This window comes from Dreissena polymorpha, chromosome 11 (assembly GCF_020536995.1).
Source record: "Dreissena polymorpha isolate Duluth1 chromosome 11, UMN_Dpol_1.0, whole genome shotgun sequence".
NCBI classification, from domain to species: Eukaryota; Metazoa; Mollusca; class Bivalvia; order Myida; family Dreissenidae; genus Dreissena; species Dreissena polymorpha.
Window position 1 is genome coordinate 68,461,606 of NC_068365.1, and position 24,858 is coordinate 68,486,463.

A 24,858-nucleotide genomic window follows, 5' to 3' on the forward strand; every position below is an offset into this window, starting at 1 on the left:
ACATGTTCTTTCACATTGCAACTGTTAAATCGGTGTAACCCTTGATCTGCACAGTGGACGATAAAAGCGCTCGCGAGCTGCAAAAGCTGGTCTACGGTATGAGGTCATGAGATGCAGTGAGTAGCCATACATTATGTTCGACCTAATTCCTTTTGAATTTCCGACTTTTAAAGCCTAGGAACGACGGATGAGTTGTGAACACTCACGATGGGCAACGAAGCTTCGAAACAGGAATCTAAAGAAGGTACTGTTGGCTTTATTCTTAACATAGACGATTTATATTAACAAGTCGAGTATCTGTCACAAATTATAGTTTTGATAGTTTATGTTGCGATTTTATTTTGTGTCTACCGAAACAAAGGCCAAAACGTGTCCAGTGGATTTGTCTAAAGCTACGGTCTTAATTCCCATTCGTACCATATACAGATACGTTTTAGGGACTTCAGTTTTCCTTACCAAATATAGGCAATTATATCAGTCACAACTTATCAAGATTAAACACGGAGTTGCACGCTATTTATACGATAGACAAAGAATATGCAAAATAAAGATACACTAGTTCAATACGGTGCTACTATATAAACATTATTAAATAATCACGCATTCTAAATTTGTTAAAGAAACGTATACATACTACAGTACGAGTTTCCGCGTACCACATGTTCCTGCGTAACACTCTACACAAATTGTAAAAGTCATGGAAGATCGAAGCGAGTTGGCTTTAAGATTTTTCATATGGATACTGTGACGTGTTTCATCACAGTGAATAAAACTGTTCCAAGAGCATACGCTTCTACACAATTGCTTACAGTCTTTGTACTATCTATTTACTGGGTTCATTCATTTCGCTATCCTTGCGGTTAACGAAAGCTATAACACACCTACAATGATGCTGTCATGTTTTGTATACAGGTATTACTGTATTTTCTATTTTTTAAACTGCACTTTTGGAAGGGCACACTGTCTGTTGTCCTTGTAGAAATGAAGGCAATCGCGTTTGTTAGAATTATTAAATAATATTGGTTCATAATTGTAAGTGCATGTGTAATAATTGTATTTACTAAATTAGTGCACGTACAAGAATGCGCCGTATACGCCTTATTTCGTTGCAAACTCATAATTTAATCCATTTAAATCTAAATTATCAACGTATTCATGTGTCAAAGATACCGATGCCCGAAAGACATTTGTTTAGAAAGAGACCAATCCACTATGTATTCTCGACTAAAGACTATACCTCAGCCAAATCTGGTCGCAGTCAAAATGTGTTTCTATAAGATCATCGAAACGATAAGTTCATTCAACTTTGAAAGATTGAGCGAGGAAAAAATATTCGTATATACTTAAGTGTGGGACTTCTATATCCTGTAGTAGAAAAAAACTAACTCGAATCTGCCAAATCCGTTCTTAACGATCATCTAAATATTCAGGGCATTCAAGTGTATAATCTAACGTATTTTTTTTAATTAGTACTTGAATATAAGATAAAGGTCAAATGTCAATTTCATTACCAAAATGCTATTTTAAAGATAAGTATATTCTAAAACGATTGGAATCATCACGAGCAATGGCACAAGATAGTATGATGACATCATTTTTACACAATGCACATGACATTGAAACTAGTCGATTGTTATTACGGATTGGAGCTTCAACACTTCACGCTTAACTTCAAATTTGACATTGAATATAGTGCTTTATTGTTAATTGCTTGTATTTTTTTAATTGAAGAGTTTGTTAAACTGTGCATGACAAACGTTTCAACATGGTTTAGATGTTGCCCTTAGGTGCATGGAGTGTCCGGACAAAACTTCGAGCTACACGCACCGGATCTCATAACTCAGAATGCTTTATATATTTTTTTATATTGAGCGACTAGTCTAAATGTATTAATATTACTAGAAACACTGAAACGCATTATTGTTATGCCTTTTGTATGTCACATATACGAATTATTTCAAGTGCCATTATTTTTCATCAACATGTACGCATCAATGGTTTGGTTACAAAAACACGTAATTTGAACCCTTCGCTAATCATTAAGACAGAGTAGGTGAATCAGCACAACAGTTTAAAAAAATGACAGTTAACTTTCAATTTATAAATAACTGAAGTTATGGTCTGTGTCACCATAACAATTAAAAGTGTTAAAAATAGTATGCATGTTTATCAATTATATTTTCTAAATTAATATGAACTTATGAGATAATTACGGAGGTATAGAGGTGACATTCACTCCTCTTTTTAAAAATTGAACTCCTCTTTTCTCTATCTCGTGGCCACGACTTAGTAACTCGTGGCTACGAGTTAGCTATGTCGTGGCGACGAGAAAGAAAAAACGAGTGCAAAACTAAATTAAAGAGTAGAGCAATTAAAAAAGGGCGGTGAAGTAAATAAAGGAAGGATGCATTTAACAAAAGGGGAGAGAATTTAGAGATCTCGAGATCCCAACTTAGCTAACTGGTGGCCACGAGTAAGTCAGCCAATCAAATACTATCTTGTTCCCTCAAATTAATCAGCCAATGAAAACGTCCTAAAGGCAAGGCTCTGATATAACATAACATACTGCTATTAGTACTACAATTACTACTACTGCTGTTTTTGTTGTTGCTGCTGATACTGCTACTACTACTACTACTACTACTACTACTACTACTACTACTACTACTACTACTACTACTACTACTACTACTACTACTACTACTACTACTACTACTACTACTACTACTACTACTACTTCTACTACTACTACTACTACTACTACTACTACTACTTCTACTACTACTACTACATGTAAGTATTGATTGCCTCCTTTACAATTATTTTAAAAATTTCATTTCTGTTATATATAATTATGTTTTCATCTCTTAAAATAATTCATGACTTCAGCATCCAGCTTTAACTAAACGTCATTTATTTCATTGGTGGGCGCGCCGCACTGAAATGCCCGATTGAGACATTTGTGTTTTTTTAATTGGTCAATTGTATTTTCTGGGCGGATCTTTCGTTATGCCAGAATTAGAACTTCAATTTTTTGATTGGGTCGCCGTTTTCGGAGTGTAGCAGTTTGTCAAATCTCGTCAAATACACATGATTACTGCCGAGTCGGTATATGTCATATCGAGGAAAGCGTTTTTTACGAAGAGTTAGGTTGAATATACGTCGCGGTGCTTTAGGTTCATGGGGGGAGATAAAATTCATTAAAACTTCGCTTTGGTTTTTCTTCATTCAATGTGGTACAATATGGTAAATTATATATCATTTTAAAGCTAAAGACGGATATAATAACAATAACACATTTTTGACATTCAATATGTGTGTGCTTTATTCATATTTTGGTTTAAAACCAATGCATTTTTACACTTATTTACAAAATCTCAAACTCACGTTAGGAAGGATATGCACTACCGTAAGTTAAATGAATACAAAGCTATATACATAAACAAGGTCAAGTTAGCAACATTTCACAGACAATTATTGTCAATAAACAACACATGAGTTTTATTCAACTGCCTTTTTTGGATAAATTTCCTAAACAAAGTTCTAAAAATAACTAAAACGTAACTACTTTTTAAAAATCCAGGTATGGTGGATAATAAGAGTCACAATTCTATTTCAAAGGCTTAACACTTTTGTTATTTACCTCTCAACCAAATTGCAAATTTTAAACCATCTCAAATTGAAATAGATTGCAGACGACATATAAAATTGTAAAGGAATATACAGAAATTGGCAAACCGATTGATTTTATATTTCGATTCCTTCTACCCATTTTGAAAGCGTGGCCCTCGCTGTGCTCCGTAGAAAAACGTGCAAAACAAATCGGTCGAAACCACGTGCAGTGGTGAGAAAACCGGGTATGTGTATACACATAGCTGAGGAAACACATACTTATTTTGACAGTTAGGTGGCAACTAGTAAAACAACTATTAACATTAATCAGCAAGAGATCGCACTAAATAGCAGAAATGACCACGTAGAGATATCATCACTTACCATATTTCAAATATTTTCCAGGTGAAAATTGTCCCCCACACGTCTTTTTTAGTTTATTTGTATTGTTTTTCTGGAGCCGAAGTGCATCTCACAAAATATCCATCCAACTTCCGTTGTTTTCACTTTCGTTATTAAAAACTCCGTTTAAAAGAATTAGTTTAACTTTTAGATTGTTAAAGCGATGTATTATTATATAGTATCAATATAATAGTATAGCGTGATGAATTGAACGGAGTTACTTATCGATCTTTCTGTCAGTCTGTAAGCGTACTATTTTATTCGCAATAATAAAGTACATATGATTCGACAACAATTGTAAACATTGGTGAAATGCTTCTTACATAGTTATTCTTTTGAGTGTTTTTGAGGTCTGATCGTGCAGTTTGCAAACATCAACGGAAAGATTACAATCCAATGCATTTGTCATCGTCAACCGTTTGGAATGTCAATTAGGCGATGCGTGAGTTTTTAGCATGTTTCTTTCTATTTTATTAATTTAAACATGGCTGCCCCCATGGTGATGAAATGACATGTGCTCGAGTCGACCCTAGAAGCGCAAATGATAACAGGTTGTAAAACATTACAGTAGACAATAAACAGCTAAATAGATTTATTTAGATTTATTTGTATTCATGATTGAGTGCACGTTGTTAAATCAGGATATTTTTTTTATACAACGAATATTTATATTCATGTATTTTAGTTTTTGCGTTACATGTGTTTATCTGTTTTAGCAAAATCAATGTTCATATGCTTATATGCTAATACATGTTGTTGTTTTACTTTATGTACAAGAAAGTTTCTTGTAAAAAACGAAAATTAAGAGCAAATATCGTATTATTTAGTTTGAAAATGCATAAAGTATTTTTTTATTGTGAAGGTACCTTTTACGGGTAAAAAAATAATATGACAATAAAATTCAAAAGCACATGCTTTTTGCAGACAGACTCCGCCCACTGGTTGGCAAAAGGTGGTTTGCATAACGCTGATCTATACACATTATGTAGAAGAATTGCTGAAATTTCCACAATCATTTAAATCTTCAAAACATTTAACTCAATCGCATTATTTATAATAAATATTATTAAAAAAAACAACATAAGATTGTTTTTCTATTTGCTTTTAAAGCATTTGAAGTTACGAAATCAATGTGTCAAACATGAAAATACACAAACAATATTTAGGTGAATTACTACTTGTAAAAACAAATTAACACCGTTTGATTATCATTGGTTAACCTTTTAAAGTTACCCAAACGGGTGTTATAAACATAACTGACCCAAAGTGCCCCCCAAGTTCCCAACATGTGGCGGATGTTTGTCCAGTAGTTAAGCAAGAATAATGATGCATTCACTTGTAAATTGAACCTTGAACCTTGAACCTTGAAAAATACATGCAGTCGTGTGTGTGTTTTTTTATCACTTTCTCCGCCTAAATAAATACATTTTATAATATAGAAGGAACAACAGACAAGTTTTTGCATATTTCTGGTACTAATCAAATCAAATAACAAAAATTTTGACATCATCATCATCATCATCATCAGCATCATCAGCATCATCAGCATCATCAGCATCATCAGCATCATCAGCATCATCAGCATCAGCAGCAGCAGCATCATCATCATCAGCAGCAGCAGCATCATCATCATTATCATCATCATCATCATCATCATCAGCATCATCAGCATAATCAGCATCATCAGCATCATCAGCATCAGCATCATCATCATCATCAGCAGCAGCAGCAGCAGCAGCATCATTATCATCATCATCATCATCATCATCATCATCATCATCATCATCATCATCATCATCATCATCATCATCATCATCGACGATGATTTTAGTAACGGGAATGTTTACTAAAATGTATTGGACAGTAACATAATTTTGAACCGCTCGTACGCCTGTAAACCGTACCGGGCGATTTATTTAGTGGATAAAAAAACCCGTCCGATACAGTTTAGGAAACCGTCCGGGACGGTTTCATGGCGTGAACTATAGTACCGCATAGCGTTATTTAACTAGTTTAGAACAGTTTTAATATAAAATGGCACGTTTTTGGAATCTTAAATATATACGCTTTATTCATGATGTTTACAACAACTGGGCTAAATTTAATAAGCGAATATTCATAAGTGAACCGTTTGTCTGTGCATTTGCAAATAAATAATTTCATTTGCTGTGTTACAATTTAAACACGTTAAACAAGCACAAAATATTTGCTTAATGTGAGTTATTATTTCGCTTGCTAATTTCACGGCGCGGTGTAATTCTTTGCGTTTCATTAGATGCATTTAAATCATTAATTTAAAATTAATCAGTTGCCGCACATGTGTAAATCTTATATTTTAGTAACAATATTAGCATGTATAATCGATCCTATTGAGAGTTTTGAATTTTTTATTTAAAACCGGTACACGTTTACAAATCTGTTTTTTATCTTATAGGGGTGTATTGATTCGTGTTTGTGTGGAAATGGCGTGTTTTTCTTAGTGTTTATATAAAATTACACGTTCGTCAAATCTTAAATATGTATTCTTTACAAAATATACATTATTTTTCGTTTGAAACATATGGACCTTATTTAATTCGCAAATATTCATGAATGAATCATAAGTATGTGAGTTTGCGAATAAATGGCAAATAAATCTTTATTTTCGTTGTTTAACAAATAATACATGTGAAACAGATAAAAACTATTTGCTACAGTTGATATGAGTTATTATTTTCGTGCTTATTGCACGACGCTGTGATTTCTTTGCGTCTGAGTTTTTCTTCTATGAATATATCGTATGCGAAAACGCAGACCATATAGAGAACTTTGGAAAATAAACACAATATGGCCAAAGAAGGAAAACGAAGAGTTATATCAGAATATTGATGTATCATACATATAATTCACAATGGTATCCGGACAATCGCTCCTACGGACAATCGCTCCTATGCTTAATTTGACAAGGCGGACAGTCGCTCCTACGATTTTTTGACAGGGCGGACAATCGCTCCTACATTATTTTGCCAACTCGGACAATCGCTCCTACATTATTTTGTCAACCCGGACAGTCGCTCCTATTATTTTGACTCCACGGCAAAACGTAGTGTACGCCGATCAAATGCTAACACCTATGCTTAGCCGTCAATTAAAATTGCCAACTTGTGTCGAAAAATGCGAAATAAGCCAGATATTTAATTCTGAAATCGAAAATGTCTGTACATTCGAATTCGCCAGCATGCTACATTTTATGAATTTCATCTTCAATGTATAATTGTTCTTGTCTATTTTGTGTTATTGTAACATATACATATATAACATTTTATCAATATGTTACAATTCAACACATACAAAAATCGTTCAGTATCACTTTAACACAAGTTCACCTGCCGCGGTTTTAAAAACCCGTAAAACACCTTTATTTATGGAATTTAGTGCATATCTTAACTATTTCGCTCCTCACTTCATTTCAAATACGGTGTTATTAGCGAGAACGAATAGAACAAAGTCGCGATTTTTCACACATTCCGATGTTCTCGCCATTTTCATTCAAACCGGAAGTGACGTAACAGGCACCCAATAACGACTCAATTACGAGCCGGCATAATAAATGGATTCGGATGTATTATATCTTGCAACTTTAGTTAAAAAATTGTTGAAAAATGGAAGATGATAGCGATTACGATGAGTTTTCCGTTCAACCGTATATGTATGAGCCAGAATTTAGTGACAGTCAATCAGATTTTTTCTGATTCTGACTCGGACAGCGAGGAAAATTTTGCCGATGCCCAAGACGACCATCGTGTTGGGAATACGGATTGGTAAATATATAATTTTGTTACATGCAGGTGTCGGCAAAAAAAATATAAATTCTTTGATTGTTATTCTACAGTACAAGCTTGTTGAATATGACTAGGTTGTATGGTCTAATTATTGTAATTAGAACGGATACTTGAACCTGTTCTGATTAGGAAGGAATGTTTGTATAGACGAGTTAACGCGTGACGTCACACGCACCTGCAAAGTTTAGACTCCGCCCACTGGTTGGCAAAAGAGGTGCAATTTATATAAGCGCATATAGAGAAGGTTGACGAAATCTTCGTTTTTAATGATAATCATGCACAATATCGAATATAATTTTACTAATTATGTCTGAATAAAACATTAGCATGCAAGGAAATGCATCTTTGGAACGATTTTATTGTTTTTATTATTATTTGTTTTTACTGACAACAAACTCGGGAGTGGAACACAATCTAAGAGCTCGGTATGTGGTTAAACAAAAATCTCTCTACTTGGCACTTCATCGCGACCATTTTTAGTTAAAAACTTCTCAGAAATTAAAATTCTTTTAGAATGAATTAAATTTAATGAACGAAAACAAATAAGGATAAAAACAAACAACGAATAGGTCAATTGTATGTACGCGACATAGGGTAACTGATTTGAACCTTTATGTGTCTGGAAAAACTTACCTTCTTACACATTCAATAAATTCTTTTATTTAATGTAATTGTTTTATTTTATTGTTCACACTAATTTTGGCACTCTTTGTTGCAGCATTTATATCCCGGTGTATAATTGCACCTTTGTTATCACAAACCGATTATCTCGTTATGATCGGATACTGTCTAGACAATTACAAAGAAAACATGGTGTCATAAACCCAGGGACCTACACTTGGACCCCTGCATAAACCACATGTTGCAGACGAGTGTCTGGTCAGTAAACATAAGTCACGATACCTCTATGTCATCTCTTGGCATATTGAGCAATCATTTAAGCCACATTTTAATGCTAAAAATACTGATAAGTTAATTTTTTATGAAATATTTTAACAAAAATGAAGACATTTGTCGGAAATGTATTAACGGGAACGAGTGTATATATTTATTAGCCAGTTAAACTTAATAATACATTGTTTAATAACTATACATTTAAATATTGTGCAATTTTACTGCTATGCAATTAAGGTATTTAACGGGTACCGGCAAAAGTTAACTCCGCTATTATGTGTAAAGATTGTACATTACTGCAGGGTCCGAAACACGATCATGAACATAAGCAGTCACAAAAGGGGCCGTTAGATAAATTAAATATATGCATCTATCATAAAATGCTATATTTTTATCACTCCTTATTACTAATAGAGATTTCAATATACATGCAAAGACAGTTACATTTGGGTAATTAATATGCAGGGTTTTTCCGTTTGTATGGTAAATTGAATTTATATTCATTCAATGTAAACGAAACGTAAATTCATTCAATGTAAAAGAAAATTACCACAATATTTAAAAATAGTACTGAATTCCGCTTTTTAGGGCTTTTTTTATAATTGATTAAATGCACCTCTGACTCTATTGATCGCTGATGAAATAAAACACTATCCACACCACTTAAAATTATAATAAAATTAAAATATGTTTTATTAGTGTTTAAATATAATTTATTCAAGTCTTATTATCAGAAAGAATACGGCTAATTTATTGTTTTGTTTTGTGGAATTGTCAGTATTAAGTCTTCCGATCACGTTTACTCTATGCTAATAACTACTTCGTATTTTTATGAAGAGGAAATTTTATTTGTGAATATACAAATATTGTGAATATTTGGTACTAAATATGCTATATTTGCACTTTTTTTATAAAGAGTTTTAATGTTTATTTCGTATTTATTATCAATTTATTGACTAAACAAAAGCCCTTTATACATGTTTTACGTTACTGTAACCAGTGTTTTTGCCAACCAGTCAGTGCGCATGCGCGGAAAATCCCGAATGTAAACAATAACAATTAACTCGTCTATTGCAATTCGACGTATTTCTTTTATTTTCAGGTGTGCATGTTCATGTTGCACACCATATCGTGTGCAGATTGAGTGCAAATGCTGCACAGAATACCCAGAGCTGATGGAAAGGATGGACGAGGCAGGGGTAAAGTGCATAACTGAGCACACTGGCTTCAAAGCTAACTGTCTACATCCAGATGTCATTGAAGTTTCGTTTTATGAGTTCCTTGATGTAAATGGTCCCATCGGTGATGAAGAACCAATACATGAGTAAGTTGTCATTAATTATTAAAAATGTTTATGAAACCAGGACAGATTGTTTGTAAAGAAAATACACTGTAGACATTAAATAACACAATGTTTTGTGTAAACTTGTCATTTGTATTTCGTACTGTAAATATGTTTTGATACAAATAATAAAACAAGCAAATTCGTTGAATTGATATCCCCCGCCTATATACTTCTGGACACAAAAGTGTTATATTTGACACTAAAAAAGCATTTTTTTGAAGATACAAAGGGCCATAACTCTGTTATTATCAGATGGTGTACAATGCCATTTGGCGTGCATTAACCTATTATCAATATATGTACTCATACCAAGTTTCAATGAAATTCGCAAAAGCACTTCCAAGATATGGCTCCGGACACAAAAGTAACGGACAGACGGGCAGCCAGACGGACAGCCGGACAACGCCAAACAATATCCCTCCGCCTCTGGCGGGGGATATATACTCGTACCAAGTTTCAATGAAATCTGCCAAAGCACTTCCAAGATATGGCTCCGGACACAAAAGTGCATACAGTAAAGAGCATTTTTTCAAGATACAAAGAGCCATAACTCTGTTTTTAACAGATGGTATACAATGCCATTTGGCGTGCATCATCCTCTTATGCATATATATACTCATACCAAGTTTCAATAAAATCCGCCAAAGCACTTCCAAGATATGGCTCCGGACACAAAAGTGCCTAAAGTAAAAAGCATTATTTCAAGATACAAAGGGCCATAACTCTGTTTTTAACAGATGGTGTACAATGCCATTTGGCGTGCATCATCCTCTTATGCATATATATACTCATACCAAGTTTCAATGAAATCCGCCAAAGCACTTCCAAGATATGGCTCCGGACACAAAAGTGCAGGACGGACGGACAGCCGGACGGACGGACAACGCCAAAACAATATCCCTCCGCCTCTGGCGGTGGATAAATAACATAAAAAAGTCAACAATTTTAATCAACATTAAAATACGCGTGTATACAAGATGACTGGGTTATCTAATTGTAAAATGAAGTATCAATTTGCTACACAATGATTTTTGGTTTCTTACAAATGCCAGTTCCTTATTATTTTTCAACATTTGAAATAAAAATATAAATACAAGCTGTTTAATTTTTTAAAAAGTACACAAGAATAACAACCTGCTACAACATGATGTGAAGTTGCTTACAAAATCTGATTTCTGACATATTTTCAGTAAAATATATATTATATAATATTATATTCAAGCTGAATAAGTTTGTTAAACTGTAAACTTAAGTAAGAATCTGCCACAGCATGGCTTGTGTAATTGTCAAGTCGAAAAGTACCTTTGTTTTACTAAACATACTAATATTTATCATAATGGTATCCTTATACATTTATAACTTCAGAGTATACAGATACATTGCATATAGAAGACTGGCTCGTTGGATTTGGCACCGTCAGAGCAAGAAGGATCGACGACCTCTTCCGTCATGCGCTGTGGCAGCCAGAAATTTCCGTCCGACTCATACATTTGATTTTGCTTCGCCAGGGATGGAAACTAACGTTTTACAGTTGGTTGCCCACATGGACAACCATCTATAGTTTTTTGGTTTCCCATCGTAAGCCTCAACGCGCCCAGTACTATGTACATGTAGTGTCATGTGTAACCAATACTTTCTTTAAAAGTAATAGATAACTATACAACAAAACGGGCAACCACTCATTTCCATCCCTGTTCGCTAATTAAATCGCGAACGATGGTTCTGCACAGCCTCTGACTTCAGGATTCTGTTTGCAGATGAAGACGGGTGGCGGTGAAAACAGAATGTTGCCAGAGGCAGCCCTTGCATTGGCATCGCTCTTGTACTCCTCTTTCATCCTAAGCAGCTCTGCCATTAGTTCATCAACATAGTCTGAAAGTTATATTAAAATAAACTATAATTATTGATAAATTGTTCCTTCTTATTAGAGAATAATAAACAATGAATGTTTTTTGTATTGTTGTCGTCAACCATGTAGTACAGAAATCTATTGCTTTAAGAAACCAAACATTTTGATAAAAGATTGCATGTAAACTCATGTATTTATTTTGATATTTTAGATAATTTCACTATCTGTTCAGAAAAAGAGACTTGTATCAAGATTATTCTAAAAACTCAACAAGTTCAACATGCAAATACATTTAATGTTGTTTTACATTGAGAATAATCACCAGATTTTAGAATCATAATTTCTAAATTTTGTTTCAACATATTGGACAAGTTCAGGTGATTTCTGTAAGCTGTAATGTATTTTTTTATGTGCAAAAAAAAATTCTTCAACAAGATAATTCAATATTGCTATCTGTGGTTATTATTTATACAATAAAATTCATTATGAATACATTACCATAAGTGCAATTCTCTTTAACTGCTTTAACCACATGGTGTCCAGCCTTGTACTTAGGATAGGAGAGTTCTTTCCCTGTGGTTTGACAGTGAATTCCTTATGTTCTGTTGGCCGAAATACAACCGTCTGAAATGATGAACATTTTGAATTTTTCAGAAAAACACAATGCTCCCTGCTGCGCCACTTTGAAGCATATATTTGACGTTTGACCTTGAAGGATAGCCTTGACCTTGACCTTTCACCACTCAAATTGTGCAGCTCCGTAAGATACACATGCTTGCCAATTATCAAGTTGCTATCTTCAATATTGCTAAAGTTATGACCAATTTTAAAGTTTTTGGACGGACTGACAGACGGACGAACTGATGGACAGTTAAAAAACTATATGCAACCCTTTGGGAGCATAAAAAAATAGAAAGTTTCCCCATGTATAGAAACAGAAAATAAAGAATAAAAACTATATCACAAGAATTGAGGATTTTTTTTCAAGCCAATGTAAATATGTAACTCCTATCACATAAAAAAACAGGCTGTTTGGAAATAATTAAACACACTTATTACTAATTGACATTGTTTGGAGATTGTTAAACAAACTAATTATTAATTGACATTATTACGAACCTCAGATGTCTGTGATGACTGCGAATACACATTATCAAAATGTGATTCAGGATAACTGATCCGAACAGGCGACTGTTCACAAGACATTTCTTCACAGACATCTGGCTCTTCCACACATGATGAATATGGGTCCTACAAATAATTGTCATGTTACTTTTTAAAATTCACACAGAATAATGACAGAATGACACAAATGTTTATATCACTTTATATAAGCCAAACTATGCTATTGAACTTTGAAATAATATGTGTCGCACTCTGAGAAACTGGGCATAATGCAGGTGCGTAAAGTGTTGTCCCAGATTAGCCTGTGCAGTCCGCTCAGACTAATCAGGGATGACACTTTCCGCTGGAATGGTATTTTTTGTTTAAAGGAAGTCCCTTCTTACTGAAAATCTTGTTAAGACGGAATGTGTTGTCCCTAATTAGCCTGTGCGGACTGCTAATATGGGATGACACTTTACGCACAGGCATTATGCCTAGTTTCTCAGAACCTGACAGATGTATTGCAATCATTAGCCTTTGAGTGGTAGTGGTGATAGTCTGATCAGTTTCCTTTTTGGATTTTGAAATTGTAGGGTGCTAATTCTTAAAAGAGCTCTTCAGTGCACAAAGCCATATTATCTCATTTGCATAATTTTAATATAAAAGCATGTGTTTCATTATAATTACTAAGTAAATATTTCTAATAAAATGATTGTTAATTGAAAACACAATTTCTATTATAAATAAAACTAGTTTCAGTTTGAACATTTATATTAATTTATTGATAAATACAACTTCCTTTATAATCATATGATAAAATCCACACAAGAGCATGGTGTAGGGTATAGTGAGACCTTGGGTGGGACTTGGAACTGCACCCCTTGGTTAGCTTAGCAGGGGCACTGGTCTGATAGTAATACATTTTATGATTGTTTGTTGATTTAATTGGGCTAGGAATAATCTTTTATCTTGAAACCATACTGTGTTCTACCATAATCTTGTGATATATCCAAAGATAAGGCGCTATTCAACAACCAAAAAGCCATAAACTCCATGACACAGTTCTGTATGGATTAATACACAACACTGGTAACTGGTGTCAATTTGACTGGTAACCATGGACATTCTTGAAACTTAAGAAACTAAGAAAGCAATCATGTGCTTTGTTATATTTAATTGAATCTAGAGAATATAATTTCAGAAAAATGCCAAGCTGTTCATTGTTTAAGAAATAATAAATTGTACAAATAATTACAGTCCATGCACAAAACCCTTCTCAATTTACATTTTTATCTGAATAATTCAATACAGCATGCTGAATGGTGTTAGTAAATACTATTAATATTTTTATTAATACTACAGTATTCAAATTTACTTTTACAATGTCTTTTAATCATCTGTGTAATAGACAGTACTTTTTTTATTTTGTTCAATATATCAGTATAAGAAAGTTTACATAATTATTGTTTTACCAGCACTTTGATTCTCTCATACTTTCTTATCTTATGGAAATGTAATTAAAATAAGCCCAATATTATTTTTATACTTTGAATATTTTTGGTGAGTTAGCTAGTTTTATTTATTTATCAAATGGAATGTTTTTGTCAGTTTTAAAGCTGTTCCACTGATTAACCTATTTTTCCTTATTAATAAGAGAAGTGTTTTAATTAATTGTTTGTCACTAAGCCATTGATTCATACATGCATACAAATATAAGAAAATTTTGAAAAATATATATTAAAAGGTAAAATAATTAGGCATATCCATACTGAGCATAAGGCTGTACATGATCGAACCCATGTGTGCCCCAGCATTCCTTATAAACTGACTAGACTTTTAACTCTTAACTTTCAGTGCAGGAACCGAATTTTGAAGGTCTGTGCAAACAGTTTGGATCCAGATGAGACGCCACAGAATGTGGCGTCTCATCAGGATCCAAACTGTTTGCTGTTTTGATAATATTCTTTGAAAAAAATCTAAGAAAATGCTAATTTTAGAAATTTAGCAGACAACATTTTAGCAGATGACAAATTTCCCAGCATGCAAAGAGTTAAAGTGTGGATGAAATTGGAATTAAAGTGTGGATGAAATTGGAATTATCATATGAGCAGCATTTTCCAGCTACTTGGTACAGAAGGATTTCCATTTTTTGCGGATGTGTTCTGAGTGGAAAGCTCACTATCCAGAAAAACCTAATCCATCCTGTATGTTGACCATCAACAGCTCTGACATTACTCAACAATATACAGGAAATGGCCTTGAGCTCAGGTCACCTAGCTGAGAAGGACACATATCAACCACTGCGCTTATAAGACCACCTTTATGTTATTGATTTAATATAATTTATTTAAATATAATGCATGGTTAATATTGTGAAGAAATACTTATAATTTGTTTGCGGATTCAAATGTTTGACAAAACAATGTGTGAGAATACTGTAGTCTATAGGTCAAACAATATTTCTACAGTACAGCTTCCTCTCCTTTGTATTAGCCTGACCACTCCAGTATTTGAAATAAACTTGCATCAGAGACTATTGTGCATTATTTTTCTAACCAGATGTCAACGCATTTTTTATACAAATGTCTTGAAATCATTTGTAATAATATGCTGACTAATCAGACTAAAATTATTTAGCACTGTGAATATCAAAATAAACAAGCATAGATTAGTCATTAGAAACATAATTACCGGTTCCTTTCAGAATAGGCGCCATACTTCGCTCGGTTGTGCTTCCCTGGTCCAAGGTCGTTGGGATTTAGAGGAGCTTTCTTTGAAGCTTTGCATGCCTCTGTTTCCGGAAATATCGTTGGAATTGCACCAGCTTTGAGCTCCATTCCAACACTAGCCATAACACTTGGAGGATGAAAAAAAAACAACTGTCGTCAAAATGTTTCAAGCACAATCTAGATGCCTTACTCGGTTTGAAATCAACCAGTCTCCCATCGATTACTCTCCTGGAATTGACAGCCTTTATCCATTTCTTACAAGTAACATCATCCTTCGCAAAACGGAAAAAAACCTTCTTTCCATGATTTACTAACGACTCGCCCCCTTAACGACTCGCCCCATAACGACTCGCCCCACTTTTTATAACGACTCGCCCCACTTTTATAACGACTCGCCCCACATGTATAACGACTCGCCCCACATAGATAACGACTCGCCTCATCATTACTTATATGGTAGGATTTTTATTTAATTTCGAGTTTATTGTGTTTTTAGTCGGTAAAAACTGGTGGGGTATTGAACAAATATCTTAAGATTTGGCAAATTAGAAGTTTAATGAAATTTGTTAAAATGCTTTACTTTAACTTTCACCTTTTTCAGGAACTTTCAACAGAAACTGGAATACTGTATCGCATCCTGCATGATATGTTCAAGATTTCTACACCTTGAATTTTATCAACTCTTGCAATTAATATTATGCGTTACCACAGTAACATAACTATGTCTTTGCGTATATAATATATAACGACTCGTCCCATCATTTTTATTGTTACATTTTTAGCATCTATGTTAAATGTAAACACAGATGAATAGAAAGAGAAATATATAAGAAAAACTTTTTTTGTGTTGATAGTTTATTAGATACTTATGTACTTATATACAACAACAACAACAACTTATAAAAATAGAAAGTTACGCAGTGTGTATAATAATATCAATACATTTATATAATAAGAAAAGTTTACAAAAAGACAGTAATACATCAGTACCGGGTAATCAATATAATTATATCTTAATATTATAAACATGGAATTTATTTAAATGATATTTTCAAACGTTTTATTCATAACAAATTTAAACACTATTTACACAAACAACTACAAATACAGCAACAACAACTATTTACACAGGTCCGTACATGGCTGAACACAAGTCCAGCAGCTGCGCTGCAAATACAGAGTGCAAAGCGCAGGCATGGTGTTAGTCGAATTATCAATTTACAATGATACTATAATCATGTATACATCTTTAAATACTAAACTCCGCAGTGGCACGTATTACTCAATTAAAGTTATAACCATTTAAGTAATTAAACAAATCGTGGAATTAATTGATTTATCACAAATGGTTTCTTGTTTATTTGAAGCCATTGCAAATTTTCCGCGATAATTGTTCACACCTACAAATAAAAAGAACCGCCATTTAATTGGCGTTTAATGTTTATTTGAAACCATTGAAAACTTTCCGCGCTAATTGTTCACACCAAAATTTAAAAGAAACGCCATTTGATTAGCATTTTAAAGGTAATAAATAGGTAGATTTAAGATTATAATTGTAATTTTAAAATTATAAATAAAAAATTATCTTACAGAGGAATTGTGTCCGTAAAATTTCTGCAAAAAAATAAATTTCGGCAAAGACCTTTTTTTCATTTTTCTGTCAAATAATAATGAGAAATTGGGTGAAATATTTGGGTTTTCTTTATGTACGAAATATTGACAAGTATATCAGTAGCGAGTATGCATTAACAACAAAGGGGTTACAATGCTGTTGACACAAGCCTTAGGCTGTATTTGCATTATTTATTATTTGTACCACAACGCTCATTAACGTGTGCATACTTGAATAGTGACTTCTCCAGATTGTAATTCAGCCAATTAGAAATAAAGACACATAGAACACTGACCAATGGGATTCATAACTGAGTTTCACGGGTCAGATGTTAGAGGGAAACAAGACAGTTAGCGTTTAGACTTGGAGGTGTACGGATCGAGAAAGATACGATCATGTAGCTATCAGACTGTATTTGTATAACCGAAAATATTAAGTATGTTAGACATTAAATTGGACTAGAAACTGATACATGGTGTTGTTGAATATTTTATCCTGTAATATGCAAAGACATTAACATAAATAGAGAGGGACCGACTTGTCCCATGCGCGGCACGAGAAAATGGGAGTTTATGCAAAACTCGTCATCTTGGCAATTCGCGCACGACGAGATATCGAATGATAGACTACATACCGGTAATTTAAGAGTAATGAACATTGTTAGTAACTATGTGTCGTCTATGAACTATGAACGATTACGGGACATTTCTTACCTTTCAATACCCATATATATGAAAATATCTTTACCACGAAGCAAGGTATTCACGTTTTCGCGATTATGACACGTGTATTGTTGATTGTCATCACCCGCTCGCGGTAATGTACCTGTCAATTATGTTGTTAATTCATCGGTCTCCTTTATAACGATAATCCCTAAATTCTTGAGTAATTTAACCTGGGAATCTTTAATTGTCGATATGATCCTAGCCTTTGCTTCTTTTTATTAATATAAAGGAAAGTATGAAATGAGACAAATGTACCGATATCCAATAGTCTTGCTTTATGATTATATTGTCACTGAACAAAGATGTAAAAAAAATCATAAAATAAAAATTATTACTTTTCAGAATATGCCTGCAATAGACGTATATAAGGTCAGGTATAAGGCAAAAAACCGCTGAACGATGGTTATCAAACAATGCCGAACCTTAAATTCATATTATGAATTGATTTCATTTATATTACCATATATAATATAACATTTTATTTCGATAGGGCGAGTATATATGTGGGGCGAGTCGTTATACATGTGGGCGAGTCGTTATACATGTGGGGCGAGTCGTTATAAAAAGTGGGGCGAGTCGTTATGGGGCGAGTCGTTAAGGGGGCGAGTCGTTACATTACCCTTTCCATTTTCCTCACGTTCTTTGCACCCGAAAGCAACACACTGAACCATATCGAATAACGATTGTCATGCAAAAAATACAGAGAAAGCACACGATTTCAATAAAACTTGTGTAAAAGAATTGTATTTTGCTAACGTGATAGATCTATTGAGTGTCAAATTTGACATTTAGCGCGAAGTGTTCACGCTTCGATTCGTAATAACAATGGACGAGTATCCGAGTCATGCGCGTTGAGTGCCGGTGACGTCACAACCAAAATAGGTGGCGGAAATACCCGGGCGGTTTACGGAAAACAAAAACATCGTTTTTTAGTATCGCAATATTTTTTGCCATAGCTCTTGATGATTCCACTTGATTTAGAATATACATATTTATAAAAATGCATTTTCCGTTATAAAATCGACAGTTCACCTTTAATTAACACACTACTTTAATAATCATAGAAATGCCGATTAAGAAAGCGTTCAGTGTCATATCAATCAATGGGTCAAATGTGAAAACAAAGACCTCGCCAATTGTTTACTAACCTTAATTCACTTTGAAGTGATCTTTTTATAGTTTGGTAAATTGACAAAATTGAGAAAAGTTGTTTCAGATTTGCAAATTTTCGGGTTCGTTATAATATTTGTGAGGAAACAGTATTACTGAACATTTGCCATGGTCTAATATAGCCATAATATGTATCTTTTGACGATTTAAAAACCTAAAAATTATAAAGCGTTGCAACGCGAAGCGATTGAATAATTTGGAGAGTTCTGTTGTTGTCGTTTAAATTTGTGAAACTACGATGATATAAGGTATAAAATACGCATCTTATGTATCCCTGGCAGGATAGCTCAGTTAGCTAATGCGTTTTTTACTTCGAGTCCTGCTGCGGGCTACTTTTTTTTCCTTTTTTAAATTTTATTTTTTATTTTTACTGGAGCTTTTAAAATTTAATGTTTACATTTATCAATATAGAGCATTTAATGACAAACGTCAAAACCTGTCAAAATCTGTGAAAAGGCCCCTTTAATGTGACGCCAGTCTGTAATCTTTATGCACGGTTCTCACATCATAGGTGTCAAAGTGGTCATTATCGATTGATACTACCATTGTTGTTATAGCAATTATTGTTTAAATGCGGTGTTTATGTTTATTCCATTCGCAAAATGGCACTTATTTCAATAAATGTAATATAGGAACGAATGTCCCTGATAGGAATAATGTAGGAACCATTGTCCGAAGTGCCCTTATAACTACCTTATATTTACAGACTCGACAAGCTGTAACATAGTTTGTCAATAAGTAAATTAATAAATTAAAATCAAATTGATCGGCTCATGTTGAATCGGCTTACTGTTAACAGGTTGGCAATTTTAATTGTTGGTTAATTATAGGTGTAAGCCTTTGATCGGCGAATAATATGTTTTGCCGTGGAATCAAAATAATGTACATGTAGTAGCGATTGTCCGGGTTGACAAAATAATGTAGGAGTGATTGTCCGGGTTGGCAAAATAATGTAGGAGCGACTGTCCGCCCTGTCAAAACATCGTAGGAGCGACTGTCCGACCTGTCAAAACAGCGTGGAAGCGATTGTCCGGGATTCATAAACAATTCCTGAAGATTGAGTTGCATATTTATGCCCCCCTTCGAAGAAGAAGGGGTATATTGCTTTGCACATGTCGGTCGGTCGGTCCGTCCACCAGATGGTTTCCGGATGATAACTCAAGAACGCTTTGACCTAGGATCATGAAACTTTATAGGTACATTGACCATAACTCGCAGATGACCCCTATTGATTTTGAGGTCACTAGATCAAAGGTCAAGGTCACGGTGACCTGAAATAGTAAAATGGTTTCCGGATGATAACTCAAGAACGCTTAGGCCTAGGATCATGAAACTTGATAGGTAGATTGATCATGACTTAAAAATGACCCCTATTGATTTTCAGGTCACTAGGTCAAAGGTCAAGGTCATAGTGACCCGAAATAGTAAAATGGTTTCCGGATGATAACTCAAGGACGCTTATGCCTAGGATCATGAAACTTCATACGTACATTGATCATGATTCGCAGATGACCCCTATTGTTTTTCAGGTCACTAGGTCAAAGAATAAGGTCACGGTGACCCGAAATAGAAAAATGGTTTCCGGATGATAACTCAAGAACGCTTATGCCTAGGATCATGAAACTTGATAGGTAGATTGATCATGACTCGCAGTTGACCCCTATTGATTATCAGGTCACTATATCAAAGGTCAAGGTCACGGTGACCTGAAATAGTGAAATGGTTTCCGGATGATAACTCAAGAACGCTTATGCCTAGGATCATGAAACTTCATAGGTACATTGATCATGACTCGCAGATGACCCCTATTGCTTTTCAGGTCACTAGGTCAAAGGTAAAGTTCACGGTGACCCAAAATAGATAAATGGTTTCCGGATGATTACTCAAGAACGCTTATGCCTAGGATCATGAAACTTGATAGGTAGATTGATCATGACTCGCAGTTGACCTCTATTGATTATCAGGTCACTATATCAAAGGTCAAGGTCACGGTGACCTGAAATAGTAAAATGGTTTCCGGATGATAACTCAAGAGCGCTAATGGCTACGATCATGAAACTTCATAGGTTCATTGATCATGACTTGCAGATGATTGCTATTGATTTTGAGATCACTAGGTCAAAGGTCAAGGTCACGGTGACCCGAAATAGTAAAATGGTTTCCGGATGATAACTCAAGAACGCTTATGGCTAGGATCATGAAACTTCATAGGTACATTGATAATGACTGGCAGATGACCTCTATTAATTTTCAGGTCACTAGGTCAAAGGTCAAGGTCACAGTGACAAAAACATATTCACACAATGGCTGTCACTACAACGGAGAGCCCATATGGGGGGCATGCATGTTTTACAAACAGCCCTTGTTTACAAATGCATTTACTGTTCGTATACATATATTATATATAAATTAATGTATGGTCACCATCCTCTTCCGTAAATTACAGCAAAAGTATTAATTTATTAAGTGCATCTGTTTTTAATGATCACCCCTGAATTGGTGGCTGCACTGTGACCACAGCAGGGTGTCAATAAACATGGGTATAGCACACGCGTTGGGTCCGAAAATGCAGTAAAGTAGGCCTTTACAGAGGATTTCACAGTATTATATTATATATTTGTTTATTGACACCCTGCTATGGTCACAGTGCAGCGACCAGCATCAGGGTTAATCAATAAAAACAGATGTACTCAAAAAAGACCCTTTAGTTAATTAATTGCCACCAATTATCGCAGTATTTGTAATATTCAGTATTTAATATATTAATACTATTGAGGCAAAGAAATCACACAGCGCCGTGAAAAAATCTATATAAACACTAAGAAATACATATATATTTTCTATTTTTAAATATATACCTCATTTCCACACAAGCATAGAGGTCTCAGACAATATATGATAATATTGTTAATATAATCCGGTCTACAAGTGTAAGGGAAATGATCAATGTTATTTTATGCTTTCTGGTGGTTTATTGGAAAATATCAGTGAATTAAAACTCATAATTCACCGTTTAAGACCGTACAATTAACAGTGGAAATAATTGATAATTTGTATTGTTTTACCGGAAATATAGTTTGGGGAAAAATACCAAAATAATCATTTGTAAGCATAAAATAAACATAACATTTGTTGGATTCGGTGAAATATCAATTTTAATTTACTCGTGATCATTTACAAACTTATATATTATGATCACTCGTGAACTAAAATCAATATTCCACCAAATCCATCAAATGTCTTCTATATAATTAATGATTTAACTACATGTAGTAAAAAGCAAACAAAATAACGACGCGCCGTGAAATTAGCAAGACAAAATATCTCTCAGTTATGTTAAACTTTGAACTTAAGCAAATAATTTTGTTGATTTATCGTGTATTATTTGTAACACAGCAATCTATAGAATTATTTATTTGCAAATGAACACATTATTGATTCATTTTTGAATGTTCGCTTATTAAACAAGGCCCAGATGTTGTAAACGCGAATATTTCGTTAAAGAAGCTATATTCAATAAAATAAGATTTGAGAAACGTGCCATTGTAAATAAAGACAAAGAGAGAGACACACATATTTTCAGTTTTTTTTCTAAATTTAATACTTCTTTTATACAAAAAAGAAGCATTATTAAACGCGTACTTGTAAACAGCTTTCAATGTTTTTCCTAAAAACTATCAAGATCGATAAAATATGCTTATATTGTTTATAAAATTTAAGATTTACAAGTTTATGGCAAATGATCAATGTTTAATGATATAATTCAATTTAATAAAACGCAAAGAAATCACAATGTGCCATGGAAATATTAGCTCACTTTAATATCAGCAACAGATGTGTTTGTTTAACGTGTATTATTTGTTACACAACACAAATTTAATCATTGATTTGCAAATTAACCGACTATTGATTCATTTATGAACATTTGGTAACTAAATAACGCCCAAATGTTTTTAACGCAAAACATAATGAATATGTCGTTAAAGAAGATAAAGTTAAGATCTGGCAAACGTGCCATTTTATAAAAAGTTAAAATACAAATTCTGTTTTTCTACCTTTATATACACAACATTATCTATACGGTCGGCGTTTTATCGTCTGCCTTTTAACGAGTGCGCTATAATTTTATTGAAGTCAGTTGCCACAGAAACATGATTTAATTTACTTGATCTTATGCCATAAAGACTCTTACATAGTGTATAAAGTAAAGTTTATCATTTCGTATTAATGTATTCAATGTACTCGAGTTATTAAATCATTATATATATTTTAATATTAGACTATATTTTTAATGAAACGACGGTAATGATAGCAATAAATATCTTTTTAACAATGATGTTCTTCATATATCCTGATTTCGATATCTAGAATATTTAGCGTATACTCAAACTGCATGTGTATGTAGATTTAACTGATACTGCTTTCGATCTAATCACACGTTTATGCGTTTGTTTTCAGCGCGTTTTCTAAATGAAAAATCAAACCACAATGACGGTGTAACACGTCCAGTTAATTTTAATGTACTCAACAATTTAGCAATTAATGAAATCATTCATGAATGTAAATCCAATTGACATCCCGCCTGGACGGCGGCATCCGGAATAATTCAAAGTCTCACTTAAAATTTTACCCGACGTCGGGCCCGGGAACGAATCGAGTTGAGATCGAAACAAGATCGGACGATCAACGCACGGGTATCGCCCAGCGATCGCCTGGCATCGGATTCATTGAACGTGTATCGGCAAAAGTAAAGGTATTTCCCAGAGGCATATACATCGGCCGGCGACCGCTTGATTGCCAGAGGGCCTCCGCACGATGCCCGACGGACGCCGGACGATGCTCGTGATGATGCACGTACAATGAATCCGATGTCAGGCGCACGCCGGGCGATAACCGTCCGTTGATCACCCGATCTTTTTTCGATCTCAACTCGATTCCTTCCCGGGCCCGATGTCGGGTAAAACAAACTATGCTATAAAAAAATATTCCGGACGCCGCCCGGTGCTACAATATGACCCGATGTGCGTGCGATCATCGGCCGGCGCCAGCACGATGAGCGGAAAAAAACGTCGGCCGCTGATCGGATGGTGATCGGTGTCTATTTGTGACTGAGGTTTTAAACTTTGTCAATCATCGGACAACGGACGGCTCCGACGTGTCCAGTCTTCCCGATGCCTGTAGATCGGACACATCGGCCGGCGACCGGATTATCTGTGAGGCATAAGCGGTTAGAAAATAGCAAAGTGGCTTCTTTGCCTACAGATTACGCGATATTGCGGGTGATTTTATGGACTTTTTAATTCCCTATAACACAGGTTAAAGGGGATTGTGTCATTAAGGTATAATGGAAATACAGTAATTATTAGTTAAAAAAAGATAGCTATCTATAACGGGTATATCGGTACGTTAAACACGCTCTCAAACGCGTGAGCGTACCGAAATCTAGCATGTAACTACGTGAAAATTAACACGTCTTCACTGGTATGTAAACATGTTATGTACTAACATATCAACGACACATTTTACCACCACATATTTTGTACACGAAAAAGCGCTGTATACCTGGCATTTCGGTTAGATTTTACACTCTGTCGA

The 24,858-nt window shown here is 34.3% G+C and overlaps 1 protein-coding gene and 2 long non-coding RNA genes across 3 annotated transcripts in view; 2 read left to right on the plus strand and 1 right to left on the minus strand.

Annotated features, from left to right (window-relative positions):
* The window catches only part of LOC127849915 (uncharacterized), a 756,865-nt gene that overhangs the window by 454,096 nt on the left and 277,911 nt on the right, over positions 1-24,858 (plus strand). The window lies entirely within an intron of this gene.
* The window catches only part of LOC127850633 (uncharacterized), a 178,696-nt gene that overhangs the window by 100,129 nt on the left and 53,709 nt on the right, over positions 1-24,858 (plus strand). The window lies entirely within an intron of this gene.
* On the minus strand, positions 11,406-16,050 carry LOC127850638 (uncharacterized). The gene is made up of 4 exons (XR_008035388.1): positions 15,719-16,050; positions 13,043-13,174; positions 12,422-12,547; positions 11,406-11,946 (listed from the first exon to the last, which is right to left on the minus strand). It is a non-coding gene; the product is annotated as an uncharacterized LOC127850638 (long non-coding RNA).